This window comes from Furipterus horrens, unplaced genomic scaffold (assembly GCF_987537825.1).
Source record: "Furipterus horrens unplaced genomic scaffold, mFurHor1.1.pri manual_scaffold_7, whole genome shotgun sequence".
Lineage (NCBI taxonomy): Eukaryota > Metazoa > Chordata > Mammalia > Chiroptera > Furipteridae > Furipterus > Furipterus horrens.
Window position 1 is genome coordinate 77575528 of NW_028327177.1, and position 24201 is coordinate 77599728.

Genomic DNA, 24201 nt, shown 5'->3' on the forward strand with positions numbered 1-24201 from the left:
TTAAATTCTTAGTTAATATTTCTGTATAGAAACGTCTTTGTCTCCAGAGCTTGCCTTTGCAAATTCCCATTTAATATGCGGTTGTGGATAAGTATTTATTCATACCATGTGGTACCCCACACCTGATCAGGTGACGGCATAGCGTCATGTCAGTCAGCAAAATTTTTGAGTGACTTTTGAATAATGGTGGCATAGAGGGGATGGAGAGTGGAGGAAATGATAATAATGGGATTTTTTTCCTTTCCTATATACTTCAGCATGTATAATGCCTCAGCTTTGCTGTGGAAATTTGAAAAATTGGATAGAGAAATATTCTTTTTCCTAAAGAGTTATAAAAGCGGAGTAGAAAGCAAGAGGTCTTAGAAATTTCCATGGTAAATATAATTTGATTACATGTGTTGGTAATTTCCCTCTGAGCGCAGAATTTCACTTTAAAGGTTGGTTCACAATGATGTATTTCTTTCCAGCTCTTGAAAACAAATGTAACCCCTGGAATTTTCCCTAAGATTCCACTGATTTTTCTCATAAGCATAGCTTATCTATAGATACCCCAATTGAGGGATGTGACTTGAGATGGAAGTTGGGCCCCTCACGGGTTGTTATTTTGCTTGTTACAACTCTCCTGTCCCTGTCTGTGCCCCAGGTTGTGGCTTCCTCTGGTGCATAACCTGGCCCAGTGGTCTTTGCATCATAGCCTTGGAAAAGGACCTCTCAAAGCATCCAGGGTGATGGTCTCAATAGCTAATGGGTACAGCACAGGCATTGGCTATCCAGGATGGATGCTGGGCATCTCACGGGAGCACGGCACTGGGTAATCCTGCTGTACCTCTGAGGATTCTGGGAAGCTCAGGGTAGTGGCCAAGCATGTACTCAGATAACTTGGGGACAAAGGCATTTCCCAGCCAGTACACAAGTACGTCAACTCAGTTGGACAACCACTGTGTACCAGTTGGACATTGTCCCCGAGTGGCACTCCTTGTCCCCACAAGAAGACTAAGGTCTGCAGAAGGGAAGGAGCTTATCAAATCCTAGCTGAGTTACTGGTGGCTCTAGGAATAGAGATGCTCTCCTGCTTTCCAGGGAAATGTTCTCTCCAGTCACTTTGCTCCTTCTTAATTAAGGTGTGGAAATAGCTCCTTGACCACTTACTGCAAATCAGATGTGATTAAAAGGATTTTCTTAAAAATAAAACCGAGAGGAAAAAAACAAGATGCCTATAGCACTGAAGTTGTTGACTAGAGCAGAAAGGGCGCTTGTTTGGATTCTAGCTTCAGATGACATGGTTGATGTTTCCAGGCACCATATTTTCTAGCCATTGCTTTTCCACATTTGTTGGGAGTCAGAAGCTCCCATCCCTGATTTCATCCACACCCGCTGCATGGCTTCTCTCACCACTGATCCACTCCCCAGAAGGCAGTAGCTGAACTAGACACCCTCAGAGGTACCTTTCAGATCAAAAATGTTCATTCTTCCCTCTCATCTGAGATTTTACCCATCCAAGCCTTATTTTTTCCACTTAAAAGTCTAGGTCACTTGCCTGGCCAGTGTGGCTCAATTGGTTGGAGCATCATCCCATCAACAGGGAGGATGTGGGTTTTATCACCAATCAGGGCATGTGCCTGGGTTGTGGGTTTGGTCCCTGGTTGGGGCGCTTACTAGAGGCAGCCAATTGATGCTTCTCTTTTACATTGGTGTTTCTCTCTCTCTCTCTCTCTTTCTCTCTTTCTCTCTCTCTCTCCCTCTCTCCCTCTCTTCCTCTTCCTAAAATAAATAAATAAACTCTCTCTCTCTCTCTCTCTCTCTCTCTCTCTCTCTCTCTCTCTCTCTCTCTCTCTCCCTCCCTCCCTCCCTCCCTCCCTCCCTCCCTCTCTCCCTCTCTCCCTCTCTCTAAAAAAAATAAATAAATAAACATGTACGTAGGTAAGGATTGAAAAAACAGTCAGGGTCACACAGTTGATACAGAAGAAATCTGAATTTTGGTCATGAAGACACAATAATTCTCACTTGATACCTAGTCCATTTTGGGGAAGACATCTTTGTCTTTTGTCATTGTTAAAACTTGGTCAAGGAATTTCTGGTAATATAAACGTACCACTTCCTATTCTGAAGGAGGTTTGCACTTTGCTATTATTATTATTATTATTTCTGCCAGTGATAAAGCTACAGGTATGACTAGGTGGTGGTTCTTCTCTCCACCCCACTAAAGAAGCTCATAAAACATTGTATAGTGTGGAAAGTGCCATAGCGGTTAAATAAAAGCCTGGTTCATATAAAGAGACTTGTTTCTATATGGAAAATATGAGCCTTTTTTTTTTTTTTTTACATGGACCAGGTGTGGATTAGTTCACTGAACCTTTCACCCAACCATATTCCCGCTTGTAATTCTTCTGAGGCGCATAGTTCAGCCAAGTCAAAGAAACATGTTATTAAAGGTGAGCTGAAAGTCATTAAAAAAAATAAACAAGCTGTTTAAGCTCCTAAATCAGTAACAGAATCTATATGCACAGACTTGAAACGTGCAAGAAAATGTGTCTGAATAGCATGGGGTTCCAGGCTGGATGCTCCTCCTGCCTTTTTTGAGCATCTCACCGAAGTCCTTTATGTTCATTGGTGGGTCGAGCAGCTGACACTAAGCTTGGATTTCAGCTCTTTTGTATCGTAGCTAATGACTTTCCCTCCACTGAGGCAGATGAGATCCTAATCCTAAATATACAATTCTCCAGCTAATATTGAGGGGAAACCATCAGTACTTTGATTTGATTTTAGTACTCTGTTTGTAAGAATTTTAAAGTCTGATGTCTGTTTCTCCTTTCTTCAAGCCTGTAGCATGGCACTTGACTAGATAGTGGTAACAACTATGGAGGTGGCAGGAGTGAAGTTTAGGATGCTTTAGTTTTGTGGAAGTTACAGTATCCCTGGTTATAACAATGGCGTTGTAATTTCTTTTGCATTCACCATATGTCAGGCATTTTTCTAATCATTTTTTTTGGTGATAATGCATTTATTCCTCAAAAGCACATTTTGCACTATAATTAAATTAATTTTATGGATGAGCATACTGGGGACAGAGAATGTAAGTAATTTGCTTGAGATCCCAAGGCTACTAGAGAGCAGAGCTGAGTTTTGAACTGAGGCAGTTGATTCTATGCTTGTAGGATGTGACTATCCTAAACTAAACTATGCCCTGCAGTACTGTGTGATATAATACTTAGTGTCAATTGGGGTAGCTGAAGGAAGCATTAAAAAATAAAGCCTTGCCTTCCTCTTCTATTTTCCCCTAATTTAAAAACGTTTTTCTGTTTTGGTTGTTTTTACATTGTTGCTTGTTCCAGCTAAACACTGGGTGTCAATCATTTGCATCCTGTTGCACTGCTTCTTCCTCGATTAGCTTAAACTTTCATTGTGATTGTGGAAAGGCACAAAAACAAAGAAGCGGGTGTTATTTCCGGGGTGGATTGCCCTGGAACACCCTTTCTTGGATAAGTGTTTCCTTCCAAGGGGACCTGGAAGACCCAGTTATCTGCCATTCGGAAACTTAAAATTCGCTGAAGAACACTGACCCCACCCCAAGCTCCACACCTGCTGCTTTCCATGACAGAAAAAGGAAAGGAGGCGTTCAGGCACAGCTTCATGTAGGGAACTGTTGAGTAACTTTGTTTCCTTGAAGACCATATGCTGAGCTTTGTCCAAGTCTTCTGCCGTTTCAGCCATTCTTGTCTTAGGAAATTTAACCTACTGAATTGGGGGTGGGAGGTATCATCTGCAAACTGCCATGCCAGGCTTCCACCAGATAGCCTTCCTTCTTTATCAATATCTGGGGCTTTCAGCAGAGCTTTATTGTCACGATGATTAGAGGTTCCCTAGCATCATGATAGCATAGCACCTCTTCTAAGTATCAGAAACCTTTCTAGCCATGGAGCCAAGAGGATGGGTCCCACCTCTTTATAAATTATAGTGGCATTTCTAGTGGGAGTGAGGGAGGGGTGAGCTTTGGGAAAACCTGGAGATGGGTCAGAGTTGAGTGTAGGAGGGAGCTGGGATCTGCAATTGGCAGAAAATTCAGGAAGAGAGGCATGGGAAAGGAAATGGGACAAAAAGGTGCCAGGAAAGTGGCGTCATCATTTGTCTTTTCTCTGGGGACGAAAAAGTAAGTTTCTACTTTCAGGTCACTTGCAAGCACTGTGGTCCCAGAGCTGCCAAGTTTTGCAGTTTAAGGACTAATAAAGTTGGGATGTGGTGAATACTGGGAGACTGTTATTTTTAGGGAAGGACTGTCAGGAGGTCTTCCCAACTATACTGACTATGTGAATGGTTTCATTCTCAGCTTTCTTCCTGGATCAGTGTGCCCACAGTGAAATGTGACATGAAGCCACCTGGAGCTTCTTCTCTGTGTATCTGGAGCATTAGCCAGTGTATACATTAACAGTGGGACTAGAGGAGTTGGAATGAGATTCAGGCTGGTTAGTGTTATTCTTTCCGGATGGATATCTATTGAAAAACTACCATGTGTAGCTACTGTTCTATACTGGGATACAGTATGCAAGGCAGATGAAGTTCTTGCCTTCATTGAGTTTATATTCTGATATCTTGTTGCAAACTGAAATGCACACAGATTAATATGACTAGTCTCATCTGTTGCCTAAACTTTCCCAGAAGAAACAAGAAAATGAGTTTCGCTTCAGATTAGAGCTGCCAGGAGCCAGATGTGGCCACAGGAAGAATATCTCAGAGCTGTCATCTGGCTCCAGCTGTACTAACCTAGGCCTGGTAGGCAGCCATGAGTTCTATCTGCCAACTGGTGGCCAGACACTAGTGCAGGCTTAAACAATTAGTGGATCCCTTACCCAACTTCTGAATTCACTCTTGTGTGTCCCAGGGTTACCATTGCTGTCCAAACCAGAAGCCTCTCTGGTCCTGGGCAAAAACACCCAAAAGGAAACTGGAAATCAGTCCCTTGAGAACCTAGGCAAAGCCTTATCCTGGAACATGGAGAGGGAAGAAGGGGAGGTGAAAAACTATTGTCAGCCAGAAAGCAGAAGTATACCAGACAAGTGTGTCATCCCCCAGAAACTGCCAGGCAAACCTGGATTCCCACTGAGGGCGCTTGCCTGACAGAGGACACCTGCGTCTCACAAGCTCCTGCAGAAAAGCAGAGTACAGCAGCCTGTTTTATCCAGACAGAGATTTCCATTAAAAGCCTTAATTCCCATCTTTGAAAGCAATTGTATACCTACAGACATGTCATAACTTCTTAAGTATCTCTCTGCCTCCCCAAATAAGTATATAAATAAATAAAATACTTCAGTCTGCCTGCATGTAGATTTTTTATAAACTGCAGAGTTTCTGGTTTAATGTACCAGGCAGTCTCTGCTAGCATGTAGGAAAATAATTATTTTCCTTATCCATTGTCCAGCAAGCTCCTGACACCACAGTAGTTGCTCAGTAAATCTTCGTGGAATAAGCCAAGGAAGGAAAAATGCCCGTGAGCATGCTGACTTTCAAGGACAGTGATTAAAAATGAGTGCAGTTATTTTAATAATAAGTGGGGGAAACAACCCACAATTTAGAGTAAATAAAAGAGTAAAGGTTTAAATGGAATAATTTTAGGAGTCTTTAATTAAATGTCTGTATCTAGTGTCTGGCTATAACATAACAGAAAACACAAAACAATAGAGATGAGGGTTTTGAAGGGCGTTTCTCTTGATCCTAGACAGATAATATCCATGAAAGTACATCTTTTTTGTTTGTCTTTTTAAATAATTTTTATTTGTTTGTTTGTTTATTTATTTATTTTTATTTATTTATTTATTTTTTCAGATTTAATGTGTTTTATTGATTAAAATATTACATTTGTGCCAATTTCCCTTCCCTCTGCTCCCCTCCACCCGGTGGCCCCCCTCCCTCCAGTTGTCCCCCCCTTTTAGATTAAGTCCATTAGTTGTGCATACAGTTCCTCCCAACCTCTCTCCGTCTATTCCATTCCCTCCTACCTTGATCCCCAATTCCTATATCATCTCCCTCCCTCTCCCCACTCCCCCTCCCTGTTGACCTCCCCCCAATATGCTTCCCGTACCCACAGTTCCTTTTCCACTCTCGTTGCCTATTTAGTTTGCCTTTGTTTCATCTCCCTAGCTTCTGTTTTTTTAAACCAGTCCCTTTAACATCTCATATAACAGTGGTTTGGATCTAATGAACTCTTTCAGTTTTATTTTGTCCTGGAAACACTTTCTCTGTCCTTCTATTCTGAATGACAATTTCGCTGGATAGAGTATTCGTGGTTGTAGGTTTTGGATTTTCATTACTTTGAATATTTCTTGCCAGTCTCTTCTTGCCTGTAGGGTTTCCCTTGAGAAGTCAGCTGATAGTCTAATTGGGACCCCTTTGTACATAATTCTTTTCTTCTCTCTTGCTGCTTTTAAGATTCTCTCTTTATCTTTAATTTTTGACATTTTGATTATAATGTGTCTTGGAGTGGTTCTCCCTGGGTCCAGTCTCTTGGGAACTCTCCTTGCTTCCTGGACCTGCAAGTCTATTCCCTTCCCCAAGTCTGGGAAGTTCTCCTTTATTATATTTTCACTCAATTTTTCAAGTTCTAGTTCATCTTCCTCATTCTCTGGCAAACCAATGATTCTTATGTTGGGCCTTTTATAGCTGTCCCAGAGGTTTCTGATCCTCTCATTGTTGCTTCCCATTTCCTCTCGCTGCATTGGTTGACTGCTTGTTCCTTCTCCATATTCCAGTTTGTTGAAATGAACTCTGGATTTTTTTTTCTCACCCTCTATCTCGTATGCGGTTTTGTTCCTTTCGTTATGAAAGTTTTTCGCTTCTTTCTTATCTTTTTCCTGCTCTTTTGTGAATTCTGTAAGCCACCTGATAACAATGGCCCAGAACTGAGCCTCTGACAGGTTTCTTATCTGTTCATCTGTCAGGTTCTCTATCTGCTGCCTGGTGAGTTGTGTCACCGGGATTTCTATAGTTGTCTGCCTCATTTTGACAGATGCGTTTTGTTTTCTTGGGCCGGCTGTCCGGGGCAGTGCCTGTGTACGCGTCACAAATCAGCGACCAGCGCCTGCCTGTCCGCGACCTATTTCGCAGCCCTGTGGCGCTTTCTTTGGGGGCGGGGGTCCAAGATGGATTCACACAGTTATTCAGCTAGGAGACCGGATCCGTCCTCCCGCCCCCCTGGGCCTCACTGTTCAAGGCGATGCGGCGGCCGCTCCCCCCAGCGCCGGAGTCGCGCACCGCCAGGGGCTTGCGCAGCCGGGATTCCTCGCCGCCCCGCTGCTGTCCAGGTGCGACCGCAAACAGCGCTGCCCTCTTTAACTCTTACCTGCCCAAATGGCACCACTGGTTTATAACTTCATATGTTGGGCTTCCGTGTAGTTTTATTTTCTGGAATTTCTAGTTATCCTTTGTTTTGAAGTAGTTGTATTCCTCTCTAGTTGTAGAGGGAGACCTAGCGTGTCCGTCTAAGCCTCCATCTTGGCCGGAAGTCCCCTATTTATTTATTTTTAGAGAGAGGGGAAAGGAGAAAGAGAGGGAGAGAAACATCACTGTGTGGTTGCCTCTCACTTGTGCCCCCAATTGGGGACCTGATGTGCAACCTAGTCATGTGCCCTGACTGGGAATCGAACCAGCAACACTTGGTTCACAGGCCGACAATCAATCCACTGAGCCACAGCAGCCAGGGCTTTTTTTTTTTTTTTTTTTTTTTTTTTAAAGTATATTTTATTGATTATGTTGTTACAGTAGTTCCAATTTTTTTCCCCTTTGCTCCCCTCTGCCCAGTACCCCCCTTCCCTCCAGCAATCTCACCCCCCTTAGTTCATGTCCATGGGTCGTGCATGTAAGTTCTTTGGCTTCACCCTTTCCTATATTATTCTTAACATCCCTCTGTCTATTTTGTACCAACCAATTATGCTTCTTAGTCCCTGCACCATTTCCCCATTTCTCCCCCTCCCCCCTCCCAACTGACAACCCTCCAAGTGATCCCCATAACTATGATTCTGTTCCTTTTCTGGTTTGCTTAGTTGGATCTTTTTTTTATTTTTTAGATTCAGTTGTTGATAATTATGAGTTTGTTGTCATTTTAATGTTCATAGTTTTTATCTTCTTTTTCTTAAGTAAGTCCCTTTGACATTTCATATAATAATGGCTTGGTGGTGATGAACTCCTTTAGCTTCACCTTATCTGGGAAGCACTTCATCTGCCCTTCCATTCCAAATGATAGTTTTGCTGGATAAGCTAATCTTGGTTGTAGGTTGCTTTTCATCACATTGAATACTACTAGCCAGTTCCTTCCACCTGTAAAGTGTCCTCTGAGAAATCAGCTAATAGTTCTATAGGTGCCCCCCTATAGGCAACTCTCCACCTCTCTCCTGCTGCCCCCAGGACTCTGTCTTTGTCTTTCACCTTTGGCATCTCAGTCATGATTCATCCTGGTGTGGTCCCCTCTGGGTCCAGCTCACCTGGGACCCTCCGTGCTTTCTGGACCTGTATGTCCATCTCCTTCACAATATTTGGGAAGTTTTCCTCATTTCTTCCAATTCTTGCTTCCTCATTCTGCACTGGTTGACTGATTTTTCTTCCTTATGTTCCAAATCATTGATTTGAACCCCAGTTTCCTTCCTTTCACCATTGGTTTTCTGTGGATTTTCCTTTGTTTCATTTAGCATAGACTTCACCTCTTCCCTTATGGGTTTGCTATACTTAAGCATAACTGTCAAGCCTGTGAGCATCTTTATCACCAGTGTTTTGAACTCTCCGTCTATTAGGTTGGCTATCTCCTTGTTGCTTAGTTCTCCCACTGGAACCTTGATCCATTTCGCCTTTCCAGCCATACTTCTCTGTCTCCTCATTCTCACTGGCTCCTGTGTTTGTTTGCCTCCGCGTCCCAGGTAGAGCTGTCACTTCCGATAAGTTGTAAGGGGCGGAGCCTTAAGAATTCATCAGTACAGGGCGACCTGTTTCACCATGTTGTGGCGCTGTATGTGGGGGAGGGGGTCTGAGAGGGAACAATGCCGCCTTCCCAGCACTCGCCCCTTTTCCAGGCACCTCTCCCCCTTCCGCACCAGACTGGTGCCCCTCTAGCTGCTGCCCTGGCCGTTGTTCCCAGAGTGGGTGGGTCTTTGGACATTCTAAGACCATGGGGGCCCTTTAAACAAGCGGGCTCTGCTAAGACCAGCAGTTTCTGCCTCCACCCCAACGCCCACTGGTCTACACAGTCAGAAGCAATGAGGCTTGATTTTCCCCGGTGCTGGGACCGTGGGCTGCGAGGTTCAGTGAGGGGCTGGGAGCACTCCCCAGGTGTCCCTCCTGACTTTTTAAAACGTATGACTGCGCTTTTTGAGGGCCTGCTGCCGCTGCCACTGCTGCTACCACAACACCGCGTCCTCTCCGCCCCGGCTCTGCCCCTCCTCCCTGTCTGGATGAGTATTTCTTCTTTATATCTTTGTTTGCTGGACTTCCATGTAGTTTGATTTTCAGGAACTTCTGGTTGTTTCTAGTTTTGAGGTAGTTGTATTCCTTCTTAGTTGTGAAGGGAGATGCAGCATGTCTGTCTACGCTTCCATCTTGGCTGGAAGTCCTACGAGGGTACATCTTATCACGGTGAAGTTCTTTGAGTTTTTTTCAAAGAAGTCCCACTCTTAACAGGTAACCACAACAACAAAATCATTAAAAGGGAGGAAAAAAGATACCAGTTTATGTGTAAAAATCAGTTTTTGCATTCTAAGTGCCTTGTGCCTATTTGCTGTGCAGGAGACATAAGTGTTGTGGTATTAGTGTGGGCTCGCCAGGGAGTGGGATAAAGAGGAGGCAGTGACACAGTCTGAGGACAGCCAGAAGGCTTCAGCACACATCTTTTGTGTTCTTGTTTGCTTCTTAAAGCAGTTGCAGAATTTTGCCCTTGGCGATATTTTCTTCACACTTGTATGTTCTCTACGAATTTACTCTTGTCCAAGTACTTCTAAAGAAAAGGCTTGCTCTAAAAAGTTGTTTTTGTACTTAAGTTATAAACTTGTGAAATCAACAGTGCGTGCATAAAAATATTTTTAAATGTTAAGTATGTTAGTAAACGGCAGGAGGATCAGCTTTACTTAGCACAGTGATTTAGACCATATTTTACATTAATTCACAGATAAAGTTTTGCAATATTATGAATGTGGGATTGATGATGGATGGATGGAGATAGAAAAGATGCACTGTTATTCCAATATAATGAAAATTATTTGAGGAGAGATTTTTGCTTTTTCTATAACAGGTTCTCAGGTTGTGGTTTCCCTATTTGTGTTTTATCAGAATGTCTGACTTGGTGATATTTAAGTTCAGTGAGAGTGCTTTTAGGTAGGTTGGTGGGTTTTGCCTACGTGTTTGGTTAGCATTTATTCTGCCTGCTTATCACACCACCATTGAAATTTATATTTATCCTACTAAAAGCAAATTATATTTTGTGATCACTGTGGCAAGGGATATTTAAGATGTCCTAACTGCTTATAAGGGATGATATTTTATCACTGAATGATTTTAATAAGGAATAGCTTTGGAGCTCTTTTGTTTTTCTTGTTGATGGAATATGTCAGAATAATTTAATGTCCTTTTCACAGTCCCAGTTCTCTCTCTCTCTCTCTCTCTCTCTCTCTCTCTCTCTCTCTCTCTCTCTCTCTCTCTGTCTGCCTCAGCTTCAAACAAGAGGAAGGCACAAATGTAGGGTCCTTGGGCAATGGTTTATTCTCCCGCTGTGCACAGATTTTCAGTTTTCATTGGAACCTGCAGTCCCTGATGAGAAAACAGGAAGCTTACAGCCCTAACCTTATTGAAATATCTGCCAGTTTAGTCACAAGTCTGAGACAACTCCTTCCAATAATGAAGCCATTGTGCGCATCATCTCTGATCAGCTCTTGAAATGTTTTAGTAAGTCTATCTTACAACATTATACGAAGATAATCAGCAGACTTAGAAGGTCCCCATCTGGACTGTAGAGTTCTTTTACTGAAAGATGTTTTGCCTTTTTGAGATAGCTCTCGCGTTTCATCATCTGTTCTGCCGAGATGAAGTGCATATGAAAAGTCAGTGACTCTGAATCCATCTGTTGTTATTATTTTCCACTGATAATTGGCTTGAACAATGATATGTCTGTGTCTGCAGCCTTTGAAATTGTACACCCTGTTTATTTTTTGGAGGTCTCACTGCAACTGCCCCCTCTTCATACTCTCAAGCTTACAGTGAGTGGTGCTTGTGTGAGGATGGCATCTTTGACTCTGTGCATGAGCATGTGTCACTCACCATCTAAAGCTTGCATACAGATTTTTGTCACAGTCCTCATGTCTCTGTTGTTTGCTCCAGTATCCAGCACTCTTGCAGCAAGGAGCTTAGCTGGACCACAATGCACGGATACCTTACCTGGATTGTCGTCTTTCTTTCAATGTCCTCATTAAAATATTAATTTAGAGTATAGTATCTAATACCTATGGAATTAGATACTACTTATAATTAGATACTACTTAATATATTCGGTTGCAACCAGGTTTGCACAATGCAGAGCAGTAATATTGGATTCCACTAACAGCACTTCCATTAGCTTGCCCAGCCAGTGTGAGATATAGATGAGCTAGGAAGCATAGCTACCCACCAGATCTCCCAAAACAGCCCCATTGGGATGGACAGAGGCTCTTGCACAATGATCTGCTGATTACATTTGGTTTTATGGTTTATTTGCATCAAGGTTAGATTACTGTCATCTATGAAAGTGGGTTATCTAACACCTTATTTGGAAGATCAATTCAAGACAAAATAGTGAACAGAGTATCTTTAGTTTTTGTCAGAACCCCTCTTAGAGAACCTGGGTTTTATTCTTTGGGGCTTTAAAAACCTTTTAGTTTTGTTAATTTTTGGCTATTAATATACCCAGAAGACAGTGTTGTGTTAATACAATAAAACTTGCTTTTGTACTAGAAAGCCACCTTATTTCCCTTGGCTGGCAGAATTTGTAGTGCATTCTCTGAGGCTCTGGAGGGTCCTACTCTTTTCAGCCCAAAGGCATCAGATGGAACTAGTTGAATATAACCTTATTTATGTTTCAGTTGAAATCATTCAAACTACCAAAAGTTATTAAAATAAGTACGTTACTAGGACCAACATGTAGCCAGAACATATAGTAGAGGTTAGGGTGAGTGAGTTGACTCTATACACTGAGAAAAGGTAGTAGCAAATTACTAGTGCCTGTGTGTTTTTCCTCATGCTTAAGTTTCTCAGTTCTAAGGACAGATTATGTTGAGATATGGCATATTTTCTGCTGAAATGGAGACTGTTAACTGTAATTATGTTATTTAATTGAAATTATAAGTGGGTAAGCCACTCAGTTAAAAGCGTCTTTTCTAATATATGGGTAAAATGGGTGGTCATGGGTTGATGACATTTGAAAGGCAGACATTTGGTATGTATTTATGAACAGCTCAAATTATTTTCCTTAAATCATTAGTGAAGTATGGAGTGTAAAGTATAAGTTTTTGCTTTATTCTCTTTGATTTGATATGCATACAATATTATAAATGTGAGTATATATGCACATGTGTATGCATGTACATAAATATATCTGTATTTACATATGTACATTTTTATACATATATAAAATCACTCTATAGACTCACAAGAATGGGTTTATAATGTGTCAAAGCAGAGGAACAACAGATATACATTTGACTGCAATTGTTGCTGGAAAATGTGATTGTTTAAAACTATCTGAACATTAGAGATCCCGGTGCAGCTCCAGTGAAAGGCTCCCAGTATGGTTATGCCCATCTCTTTTTGAGGTAGCTGTGGACATAAGAGCAGCACTGTACCCCCCTCCTCAGGAGTCAGTTCTTAACTACTGATGAATGCAATTCATTTTATTTGTTATTATAGCAACAGAACATTTAACTGTCTCCTGCTTAGTTCTTGTCCCCTGGAACAGGCAGTGTCTCCTGTCAGGGAGAGGACAGGTAGAAGGAACAGCAGGCGTCTGATTGAGCCAGTTATTCATTTGCTGAGTGTTTGTGTTTATGCAAAGGGGCCTCTTCCTGAATATTGAATCTAGAGTAAAGCAGTGGCTTTTGTTGTGTTTAGCCCACATACCTCCAGTCCTGCCTCACTGCCGACAGCCCAGCCCAGGAGCCCTGAAACCCCGCAGCTTCCAAGCGCCTGGAGTTTCTCCCTTACAAACTCTCAACTTTCTTCCCTTGTGTGAAAATTGCCTCTGGGGCCCCAAAGCTTTCCTTCCTCACCATGAGCCGGTAAGTGTGGGGGAAGCCGAGGCTGATACTTTTGTTTCGTTTTAAAATGTTAAGAGGCTACTTTGTTACTCTTCTGGGCGCCTCCTGACAGTGGTCCCGAGGGTTCCTGGACTGTTGTCACTTGCTGGCTCCTTGAAATGGACAAGTACAGGTGCCTTTAGGAGATGTGGCTGAGTTCTGGACAGGCAGGGAGGGGCTCCCGGGAACTTGGAGGAGGGAGAAAAAGAAAAAGAGGGAGAGAGAGAACAGCTTTATTATTCTTTGTCCTAACAAATCCTGTTTTGTAACTACCCTGGAGATAATGCTACCATTGTGTGCTGAAAGGCTGCAAACAGTGTACACGAGTGAACTATAAGGAAGCAGGGCAACTCTGCCACTGGATTGTCCACACCCGGCCGCTCCTCTGGCAGGGCAGGTCTGTGCCGGGGAGCAAGGGTTTTCTTCAGTACAAATGGAATCGACTCCTCGTTGGTATTAATAGCACACTGGAGATGTTGGCCGTGATGCTCACAGAGGCGGTCTGGAGGGAAGGAAATCGGATCTTGCTGGGGGGTGGTGCGCAGGGAGGATGACAGCCTCTTGGCCCTGTGGTGGCGGTGGAGGCGGCTTCCAGGCTAAGCCAGTTTACAGCATCCCTGTTTAACTGTTTGCTCTAGGAATTTTAATCTTGAGCTGTTTGTTTACTGGGTCTTACATTTTTGTTGTTTCTGTGCTTTCTTTAGAAATCACCCAAATCAGGGGCTAATCCAGTGTTTTTTTTAAACTGAATATTTTTTTAAAAGACTCAAATTGATGCACTGTGCCTTAGATTATGCTGGGGTATGATGGTAGAATTCTGCATTTTTTTTTCATATTATAATTTCAAAAATGAATTGCCACAATTAAAAAAGACAAGCCGTGCAAGGAAGCTATGTCCTCTGCAAGGATATTTCAGGGACTAAGAATTGAGTCCAGGGTCTAAAATAAGGAGTTTTTATTACCAGTTAACTGATGCCTCAGTTTGAGTTACTCTTTTCAACAGAAGAGTGTGCTGTTCTCCCACAGGTTAGAAACTGTAAGAATTTAAATAAAATTTTATCAACCTTATTAAAATATGTAGGGACTTGGGTCTTCCTGGGTGCAAATCAGTTTAGAGACTTAGAAGCACTTATTAACAGTGAGGCTGCTGAAGGTTGTTAATAATAAAATTACAAATACCCTATCTAATTGTAAGTATATGACTTTTATACCCGCCTTTGAAGGGGAAAAATACTTTTTTTGTGAGGAAAAGTAACTCAGTCAGAGCACCTTCTGTGATTAGTGCTATTGTATTCTTAAATTTTGATTGATAGAGATAATAGTTTTCATTTAAAAATACAGACAGGTACTTTAACTTTCCATGACAATAGCTATTTGCATTTCTTTTATCTTTTTGTTTAACATTTGTGGGGGTTGGGATGGATTTGATTATTAACTCTTATTGCACACTAAAGATAAATTTAAAACAAAGGCTTTGTTAGTGCTTCAAAGATAAAACAGCAAATATTGTTTTTAGGTTTCAACATTTAAAGGCTGTTAAAGGATACTATAAAATATTTTCACGTGGCCATGCCCAGGCTTACATTCTGGAAGGTAGGAGAGTGTATTTTCTCTGAATGAAATGTGGGCCAGTGTGGACTTGATGGGGGGCTGCCAATCTGAGGGATTCCCTGGCAATCCACCCCAGTGCTGCCTGCACCATGTGGCTAACTTTATTTTTAGGATTTTAGATTGTTCTTACTAGATGGATCCCAAAGCCAGTTCCTATGATTTAGTGTGGGTCCCAGAGGGTGAAGAAAAAGGAAGTCTGATATTCTTGCAGCAGTGGGGGGGGGGGCCTTGGGGAATGATAGGTTGAGTGGTAGATTTCCTTGTTCGTGAGAAATTGGGAAGTGTCAACTGTTAACCAGCAAGGCGGTGGGGTCCATGGGGCCTCTGGTCCCAGAGGCTGGACCAGCACGGTTCCTTTCCATTTATTTTCTTTCCAATCTCCTTCCTTCCCTTTTTCCCTGTTTTGCTCTCCCTGTTTCTTCTCCCTTTTCTTTTCTCTTTTCTTTATTGTAAACCTGATCAAAATGTAGCCAGTTTTAAAGTTATTAGAAGCAGATAAGAAACACTTTGGGGTTGATTTCTGAATGGATTTTCTTGAGTGCAGAAAATGAAGTGACACTTGTATTATAATTTTCAGCTTGTCCAGTTTGTGTTGATGTGCTTCTTTTCTCCAAGAAATCTTTCATAAACAAGACATAAAAGCCCACATGAGTAAACACTCACTACAGAGAAAGCAGTCTCTTGGAAATTGGCCCATTTAGTCATATTTTCTCCAATGAAGGATATCTCATTTAATTGGAGTATTTGGAAGTATGGGAAATTTGAACTATGTTTCTAGATTTCAAGGGAAGAAACCCTCCAGCATGAGAGGAACTACTAAACTGCTACCCCTTCCTGGGCCAGGAGATGGCTGTGACCATCCCTGCATCCCCAGTGACCTGACACACAGTAGGTTCTCAGTCAATATTTGTTAGACTGAAGAGTCAGATGACACATGTTGGACATCCTTCAGTCCTTTTCGTACCATAGTGCAAAATGAAATATAATGCAGAAATTTTGATGCAAATCATTCCCTTGAGCTGCCATGAAAAAAAAGGGAGGGGCTATACTTTACATGGGAAAATAAAGTATGCATTGTTTACTTGCTATCCTGTGAGATGAAATCACAGCTCCACATATATCTGCAGCTTGGTTCTATGTAGGCCACTCTCACTTGCACTATGTATTATTTATCACACAGATTAAATTAGGGGCCAATATAATCATAGAAAGTGTGACATTGAAGCACTGTAGTAACCTGAGAGGTTCGTAGAGCCTAGTTCCTAATTGGTGGAGGGGTTGGGAAGGTAGAGGGTCACAGCTAGGGGGTCACAGCTCTGCATTAATGTTTAGGTCAAGATCCTTATGGTCATCAAATAGCTTCAGGTCAGTAACAACAGTGAAGAGGCCGCACACTGAACAATTCTAGTGTTCACAGGATCTTAAGTGTAGGGAATAACATAAAGGAAAATAACAAATTTTTATTAACCGTACCCCTGACACACTTTTGAAACCTAAAACCAACAGGAAACTTAAGAAAACAAGGAAAAGAAAAAAAAATGCAATTCATATGCTGACAGAATTTTTTTTTAAGAAGACAAGTGGGCTGGAGGTGAATTTTATTTTTTTTAATTGTTTTATCTTAAAAGATTCACATAATCATTTAATTTGAGTTTTAGTGATCACACTTCCAGTAAGCATTCAGGTAAATAGTTGATAGATTTGATAAGCAAAGCTGATTACTTAAAACAGGAAATAGAGTTTTGGAAACAGAAGTTTTATACTTTGGAAAAAATGAAATGTAGATTTTCTCCTGGTAATTGATTTCTGATTCTCCTGGGCCCTAATTGTCTTGTCTACTATATTGACACATTTCACTTAATTTAGCATGATGGTAAAGGCTGTTCAACTATTAATCTTTTCTCAGCAAAGCTAGAAAAAATCTTTTAAAATAGTTTATTTATTTATTTTTAGAGAGAGGGGAAGGGAAGGAGAAAGAGAGGAAGAGTAATATTGATGTGTAAGAGAAACATCGATTGGTTTCCTCTCATACACGCCCCATTTGGGGACAAAACCGGCAACCCAGGCATGTGCCCTGACCGGAAATTGAACCGGTGACCCTTTGCTTTGTGGTACAGCAACCAACCAACTGAGCCACTCTGGTCAGGACTAGAAAAATATCTTTTAGATTACTTTGCTAATATATACTAAAAAATAAAATCAACAGAAACAAATGAATGAGTGATCAAATATGCATATGCTTTAAGATTTATGGAACTTCAACATGGAGGAAAAGATGGTTTGAATACCACTGCTTGTTTTTTATGGAGGTAAAAATTAAATGTAACCAATATTGTATTGCTTTAGTAATTATCAGTTGAAGGCTCGAATGTGTAACCTTGTTATTAGGAACCCCTCCAGGGAAAAATTACACTTGTAATATCTGTGAGGTGAACCAGCTTATATTTCTCGCTGTCCACTTATACTGTATTATGTAGAGAGGAGCAGAGAAACAGACCCAGTATTTACCTGGACATGTTCTGCAGGTTTGAACACAATGCAAAAGATAACTTTGTTCAAAGTTGGCATTTTCAGCAGTTTTTTAAAATTAAATTTTAATAAGTTCCAGTTGTTTGCCCGGCCTATATGATAGCAATCTCATCTGCATTGCAAAGTCTAATATTATAGATCTGACTGCCAAACATGCAAAAATAGATGCAACTCAATAGATAAACATGAAAATTAGTTTAGAGCAAGTACTCTCACTAGAGGACATTTCAAGTAAAAGGAAAAGGGGAAGTCTTGCCTTGAATTGAATAAGGTTTTCCAGAGTTCACTTCCTTTCCATTTAAGATTGATGCGAGGTGGCGGTGGAAATTTCTGGTGTGTAATATTATTGCTACGCCTCCTGTCTAATGAGCTGTTCTGATTTGTGTGGAGCGGGGGTTGCTCTGCAGACCTGCACATTACCTAGAGGGCCTGACCATTGCTGCTCCATTTCCTTACCACACCATTTTTCCTCTGACAGAGTTCTTCACCACCTGAGAAGCCAGTCCCGGGGACACACATTAGCAGTAAAGCACACAATTGTCATCTTCAATTTGAATTGTTTTGTGTAAAAAAGAAAGGTTTGGGGCAGATTGCAAAATAGTACTTTTACGCCCTAGAGCTAGGGTTTTCCCCCACCCAAATGGTGAACATTTATGGTGAAAACCTCCAATTTCCTCTTAGAGTAAACATGAAAATTATGACTTCACTCAGAGCCTGCATTTCTTTCCAATCTTAATGGCAAGAATCTGCATACACTTGCTTGTAGAAATGTCATAAATTGGCCTTGGATCAACTCCTCAAAGATAGTACACACCAAAGTGCCACTCTCAAATTTTTAGCCCTAGTGAAATGAGAGTTAACTTTTCTCAGTGATGTTTGCCTTTCCACATTAAGGGCCCACAGCAGAGGGATAACCAATATTCTATGTAAAATTAAAACCACTTCATATTGTTCTGAAGAGTGAGAAAAAGGATATTAACATTTCAGTAAAATGATGATATTATGTAATTTCAGCATCTTAAAAAATTATATGAGCATTTGGTCAAATGAAGTGGAATGAATCCTGTTCGCTGTTGCTAACTTGATCTAAATTAATAAACAAATGTTTTTCTTTTCACTTGTGCCATATGTTGATTCCAGTTCCATGGGCAGAAAGAGGCAGCTTGTGGTGTTTTCTTAAAGGATTCCACACTGTTCTGCATAAGGGCGGATGCACAGACAGGAACGGATGAGGGAGAAAGAGTGTTTTAGGAAGCTTGATTTCAATTGTTTATTTCATCTGATGCGGACCATTTTTATTTAACTTGGTTAATCTGGTAGATATATGCTAAGTGGAAAACATTCTGAGAACAGCTTTCATCAATTGCTTAACCCCAAACCCTCCCCAACCTGAAAATTGTGGTGCCTTTATTCATTTTGAAAGGTCCAGAGTGGCATAAAGCATCTTGTCTACAAGAGCCACTCTCTTCCAAAGGGGGAAAAATAAGCTTCTGCTTTAATGAAAGTAGAGAGGTTGTGGATGTTAACCAAACAGACATATTAAAATAGCAGTCTTGTTTCCAAAAACAAAGTCCTATGAGTCATGTATTATTCCATGTGAAAATAAATTGATAGACGGCAAGATGAGAAAAAGTTTATACGCAAAATTTGAAATGTTTCACCTCTACTTTTTCCATCTGAGTTGCTTTTGTTATCTTGAAGAGCTCAAAGGCTTGTGGTCCAGATAAGTGGAGATCTTGGGACTTGTTTTTATTAACTCTGAAAGTCACTTGCCATTAAATATAATTGAGCCCCTTTGTTGTTTTTCTTGAATTTCTCCCAGGCAAAAGAGGTGGTTGCTACTTTGTCTTGACATTCAGATTTTGATGTTCTCTTTTGTTCTCAGGGTAAGAAGTGACCTTTTGAGAGGTGACTGTAACTGAAGATTGCTTTACGGAAGCCAAAAAAGGTAAATGCAAATATGATTAGTAAGATTATATGTAGGGTAGGATCTCTCACCTTTTAGGCATCTTAATTCAGTTCTCTTCTGATCTACATATTTATCAAATATATGTGTATTTATTTGTGTGTAAGTATGTGTGAAGCATATTTTGGGAGATCTTTAAAGAAAAGATTGCCCTTAAGAAACAGTTCACTGAGTCATATATTTCCTCAAATATCCAAATTTCCTCTTTGTTGAAGCTGATATTTTTTTAAGGGTTGGGGTAGGGAGTGTTGAATTACTAGGTTTAAAGTTACAGAGGAATATTCACATCAGAAGAGTGGTGATTTCATAAAATGAACTTGCTGCTAATAAGAGTAACGCATGTCAGTGTTCTGAACTGAAGTGGTGTCATCCGATTGATGTTCATCTGGTGGCTTTATAATCACCTTCTTTCAGAAATTAATAGTCAGGCACCATAGCAACATGCCACATTGATGTAACTGCTGAGCAGCGTGGGGCATACCCCTGTGATGTCAGCTCTAGGCTGCCTTGTTCTTTTGACCTTGCTTGAAAATCAAATGAGTACTTGATTTTAAAATTAGAAGTTTTCCGAAAGACTAGTGTTGTTTGATGAATTAAAGCTAAATGAATTTTCTCAAGTTTACATTTGGGAGGGGGGACAAAACACTCTGGTTAAAATGGTTATGGATGCTACATATTTTCTTGCTTTCTAAAGTATTTCAGTGAGAAAAGTGCTCATCTTATACAAGTTAATTTTGCAGGCCATTTTAACATCCTGTGTTTCTCAAGTAAGGTCTTTTATCTTCTTTTTGAATTTTGACTAATAATAGTTCCACTTGTGTCAGTTTTCAAAGAGATTATTAGCTGGCCTGGAAGCACAAAGCCTTTGCTCATATCTTACGACATTAAAGTTAGTGAATTTGTAAGATACAGTCTCCTTACTCTTTAGCTGAAAAGGTTTATTGTGGAACTTTCATAATGTGAAGATTCTTACATCAGTTTGTTTTAAATCTCACCCAGGGTTTTGGGTTCTAGAACTCATTATAAAGATAATGGTTTGTTTTTCTTTTCAGTATATTTTATTGATTATGCTGTTACAGTTGTCCTAATTTATTTCTCTTTGCCCCCTCCAGTCAGTACCCCCCTTCCCTCCAGCAATTCCCCCTCTCAGTTCATGTCGATGGGTGTACATGTGCATTCTTCGGCTTCACTCTTTCCTGTACTATTCTTAACTTCCCCCTGTCTATTTTATACCAACCAATTATCCTTCTCGATCCCTGCATCATTTCCCCCTTTCTCCTCCCTCCCCCTCCCAGCTGATAACCCTCCAAATTAATTATCCCCATACCTATGATTCTGTTTCTGTTCTGGTTGTTTGCTTAGTTTGTTTTTGTTTTTATTTTTTAGATTCAGTTGTTGATAATTGGTGTTGTTTTACTGTTCATAGTTTTGATCTTATTTTTCTTAAATAAGTCCCTTTAACATGTCATGTAATAATGGCTTGGTGATGATGAACTCCTTTAGCCTTACATTGTCTGGGAAGCACTCTATCTGCCCTTCCATTCTAAATGACAGCTTTACTGGATAGAGTAATCTTGGTTGTAGGTCCTTGCTTTTCATCATTTTAAATACGTCTTGCCTGTCCCTTCTTGCCTGCAAAGTTTCTTTTGAGAAATCAGCTGACAGTTTTATGGGAACTCCTTCATAGGTAACTCTCTGCTTTTCTCTTGCTGATTTTAAGATCCTCTCTTTATCTTTAACCTTCGTCATTTTAGTTATGATGTGTCTTGGTGTGGTCCTCTTTTCATCGAGCTTATTTGGGATTCTGTGCTTCCTGGATTTGTATGTCTCTTTCCTTCACCAAATTAGGGAAGTTTTCTTTCATTATTTTTTCAAATAAGTTTTCAATTTCTTGCTCTTCCTCATCTCCTGCTGGCATCCCTATGATTCAGATGTTGATATGTTTAAAGTTGTCCCAGGGGTTCCTAATCTCCTTGTTGTTTTTTTTTTTTTTTGTTTGTTTGTTTTTTGCATTCTTGTTTCTTCTTTCTGTTCCAAGTGAATGTTTATTTCTTCCTTATGTACCAAATCGTTGATTTGAATCTTGGCTTCCTTCCCATCACTGTTGGTTCCCTGTATATTTTTCTTTATTTCACTTTGTATAACCTTCACTTCCTCCTTTATTTTGTGGTGTACTCAATACTTCTTTGAGCATCCTGATTACCAGTGTTTTGATCTTTGATAGGTTGGCTATCTTAGTTTCATTTGGTTCTTTTTCTGGGGCTTTGTTCTTTTCTTTCATTTGGGCCATATTTCTTTGCCGCCTCAATTTGGCAGCCTCCCTGTGTTTGTTTCTGTGTGTTGGGTAGAGCTGCTTTGACTCCATGGCTTTGTAGTATGACCTAATGTAGTAGGTCCAGTGGCACAGCCTTTCCTATCACCCAAGCTGGGTACTTGAGGTGTGCCCTTCATGTGGGTTGAATACATCCTCCACTTGTAGTTGAGCTTTGGTTGCTGTTGGCAGATCAATGGGAGAGATTTACCCAGGCCGATCAGCTGCAAGAACTGGCTGTGACCACGGTCCACCAAATTCTGCCTTCTGTGAAGAATCAGCTGTGGAAGGGCAGGGTAGTGGTGCTCCAACATGGTCTAGGTGCCTTGGCCCTGGGGTTTCCCAGGCCATCGCACCCAGGTGGTGCAGGCCAAGGTCAGCTCATACCTGTGTTTTTCCCAGGGCACCCTGCCTGAGCTATAAAGCAATATAAGGTGCTGGGCTTGGAGATTCCCAGATGAAGCAAAGCTGTGAATCTAAACTGGCCAGCTGATGCTTGTTTGAGAGGGTTTAGGAAGTAGTGAAGCAGGAGCCAAGACCAGCCATTCATATGGAAAAGCAGCTTTGGTGGGCCTGTAAGTTGGGTAGGGAGGAGTCTCTGGGATCTCCAAGGCAGGTCAAACAGTGTTAGCCAGGTTGATGGAGTCTCAGATATGGCACCAGCTTGCTGGCTCTGTAGGTGGAAGGCTTAGAAAAGAGACAATGGCCTCTGTTCGTCTTCATGCCAGACACTTCAATTTCTCCCTGTATGCCACTGGTGCATTTCAAGCTGCTACCCCAGTGTGCTCAAGCTCAGAGGGAATGAGACTGAGTAGGTAAGTCTATGTGTGTGTCCTTTAGGAGCAACTGCTCAGTGCTACAGCGGTTTCTTCCACTGACTTAATCCCCACTGATTTTTGCAGCCAAAAGTTGTGGCGATTTATCTTCCTGGCACTGGAACCCTGGACTGGGGGGCCTGGTGTGGGGCTGGGACTCCTCGCTCCTGAGATAGCCCTTCTGAGTTTTTATCACCCCACGTGGGTGAGAGACAGGGCCATTCCACATCTGCACCCCTCCTACCCTTCTTGATAGCTGTGGTTTCTTTTAATTTCGTAGTTGTCAGACTTCCATTCAGCTCAATTTCTGACAGTTCTAGCTGATGGTTGCTCTATATTTTAGTTGTAGTTTGGATGTGGTCGTGTGAAGAGACCAGCCATGTCTTCCTATGCTGCCATTTTGACTGGATCTAATTTGTTTTTTTACTTTTGTTTTGGCACGTTTGATTTGTGCCAAAAAATCCAACTTCCCTCAACTTACCATCTTTGTAGTTTAAATTAAACCTCTGTGGGAAGCACTTGATTGTCCAGCCTGGAAAGAGGCGATTCCAGCCAGCAGTTGGGTTATCAAGTCATAGCATGACTTTTGGCAAGGCACTGCTCTTTGCTGAGACTCAGGTTTCTAATCTTAAAAATGAAGGGTTGTCTGTTCCTGGGATCTGCAAACTTTGTCTATAAAGGGCCTTAGTGTAAACCTGTTCTTTTTTTGTGGGCCATTCAGTCTCTGCCACAACTCCTCAGCTCACCTGTAAGTTGCGTCTCCTGGTCTCTGTGATCTCTGTAGGCCTCACCCCAAGGTGTTCCTCATGCAAAGCCATGCTGGGCGTTTAACTCATCTCGTGCTGTTAGCAAAGGTTTATTTCTGGTGCAGCTGCAAATTATGATTAAGCAAAGCTGAAAAAGTGGTGAATAGATGAAATATTCAGCCTGAGAGCTATGTTATGTCTACAGCTTCAAATAGGACTTCATCAGTGGATTTTCTTTGTTTTCATTGGAATCAACTGTAAGCACAAGTGATTTTCTTTTGACTTGATGTCTTTGTAATGTCCATACTTAGACCCATAACCTGAAAATGGATGCTACTGAATTTGTGTGATGTGATTTTTCCCAATTAGGTAACATTGTTCAAAGTGAAAACTATGAGTGCAGGGCAAGTTTGGTTAAAAAACAGTTTCTCGGGTAACTGTAACAGCATAATCAATAAAACATACAAAAAAAAAGTTTCTAAAATTTGTCATTAGTATTGACTAAGAGAAAAAAATGCTCTTTTAAAAAAATATATTTTAAATTACAATTGACATTCAATACTTTATTACCAAAAATGCTTTCTTTACAATTACTGTCAAAAACATAGTGTATTATATAATTTCCTGAAAATAGGAACCTCTTTTCAGTTTTTAGGAACATAGAAAAATTTTGTCCTTCTGATGACTTTTTATGACACAAAGGAAGCTGAATAACAAATTCACATAATTTTTATTTTGACTTGACTAGGAAACTCAGAGTAAGAGTTTGTGCTCAATCTATAGTTTTTTCAAACTCAACATTTTGTTGTTGATATATTTTAAAACAAACTTAATTTTTTCTACTCCAAGTTAACATTTCATTACCTTTTTTATTCTACAGTATCAGTTGCATCTGTGTTTTGACTCTCATTTAAATTTTCTTTTTAGCAATAAG

At 40.9% G+C, this 24201-nt stretch overlaps 1 protein-coding gene and 1 long non-coding RNA gene across 8 annotated transcripts in view; one reads left to right on the forward strand and one right to left on the reverse strand.

Moving 5' to 3' along the window:
- The window catches only part of FOXP1 (forkhead box P1), a 642166-nt gene that overhangs the window by 299891 nt on the left and 318074 nt on the right, over positions 1–24201 (forward strand). For 5 of the 6 annotated variants that reach the window (XM_090283832.1, XM_090283838.1, XM_090283837.1 and 2 more), the window contains one exon: positions 19315–19377. The gene's annotated coding sequence lies outside the window, so the exon portion shown is untranslated. Of the gene's footprint in view, positions 1–13141; positions 13272–19314; positions 19378–24201 lie in introns of those variants that run through there. The other variant, XM_090283834.1, reaches the window with a different exon arrangement.
- LOC150004681 (uncharacterized) overlaps positions 13183–24201 on the reverse strand; it is a 63671-nt gene continuing 52652 nt past the window's right edge. The window contains exon 3 of one of the 2 annotated variants that reach the window (XR_016512400.1): positions 13183–13477. This is a non-coding gene — a long non-coding RNA (uncharacterized LOC150004681). Of the gene's footprint in view, positions 13478–19309; positions 19358–24201 lie in introns of those variants that run through there. The other variant, XR_016512401.1, reaches the window with a different exon arrangement.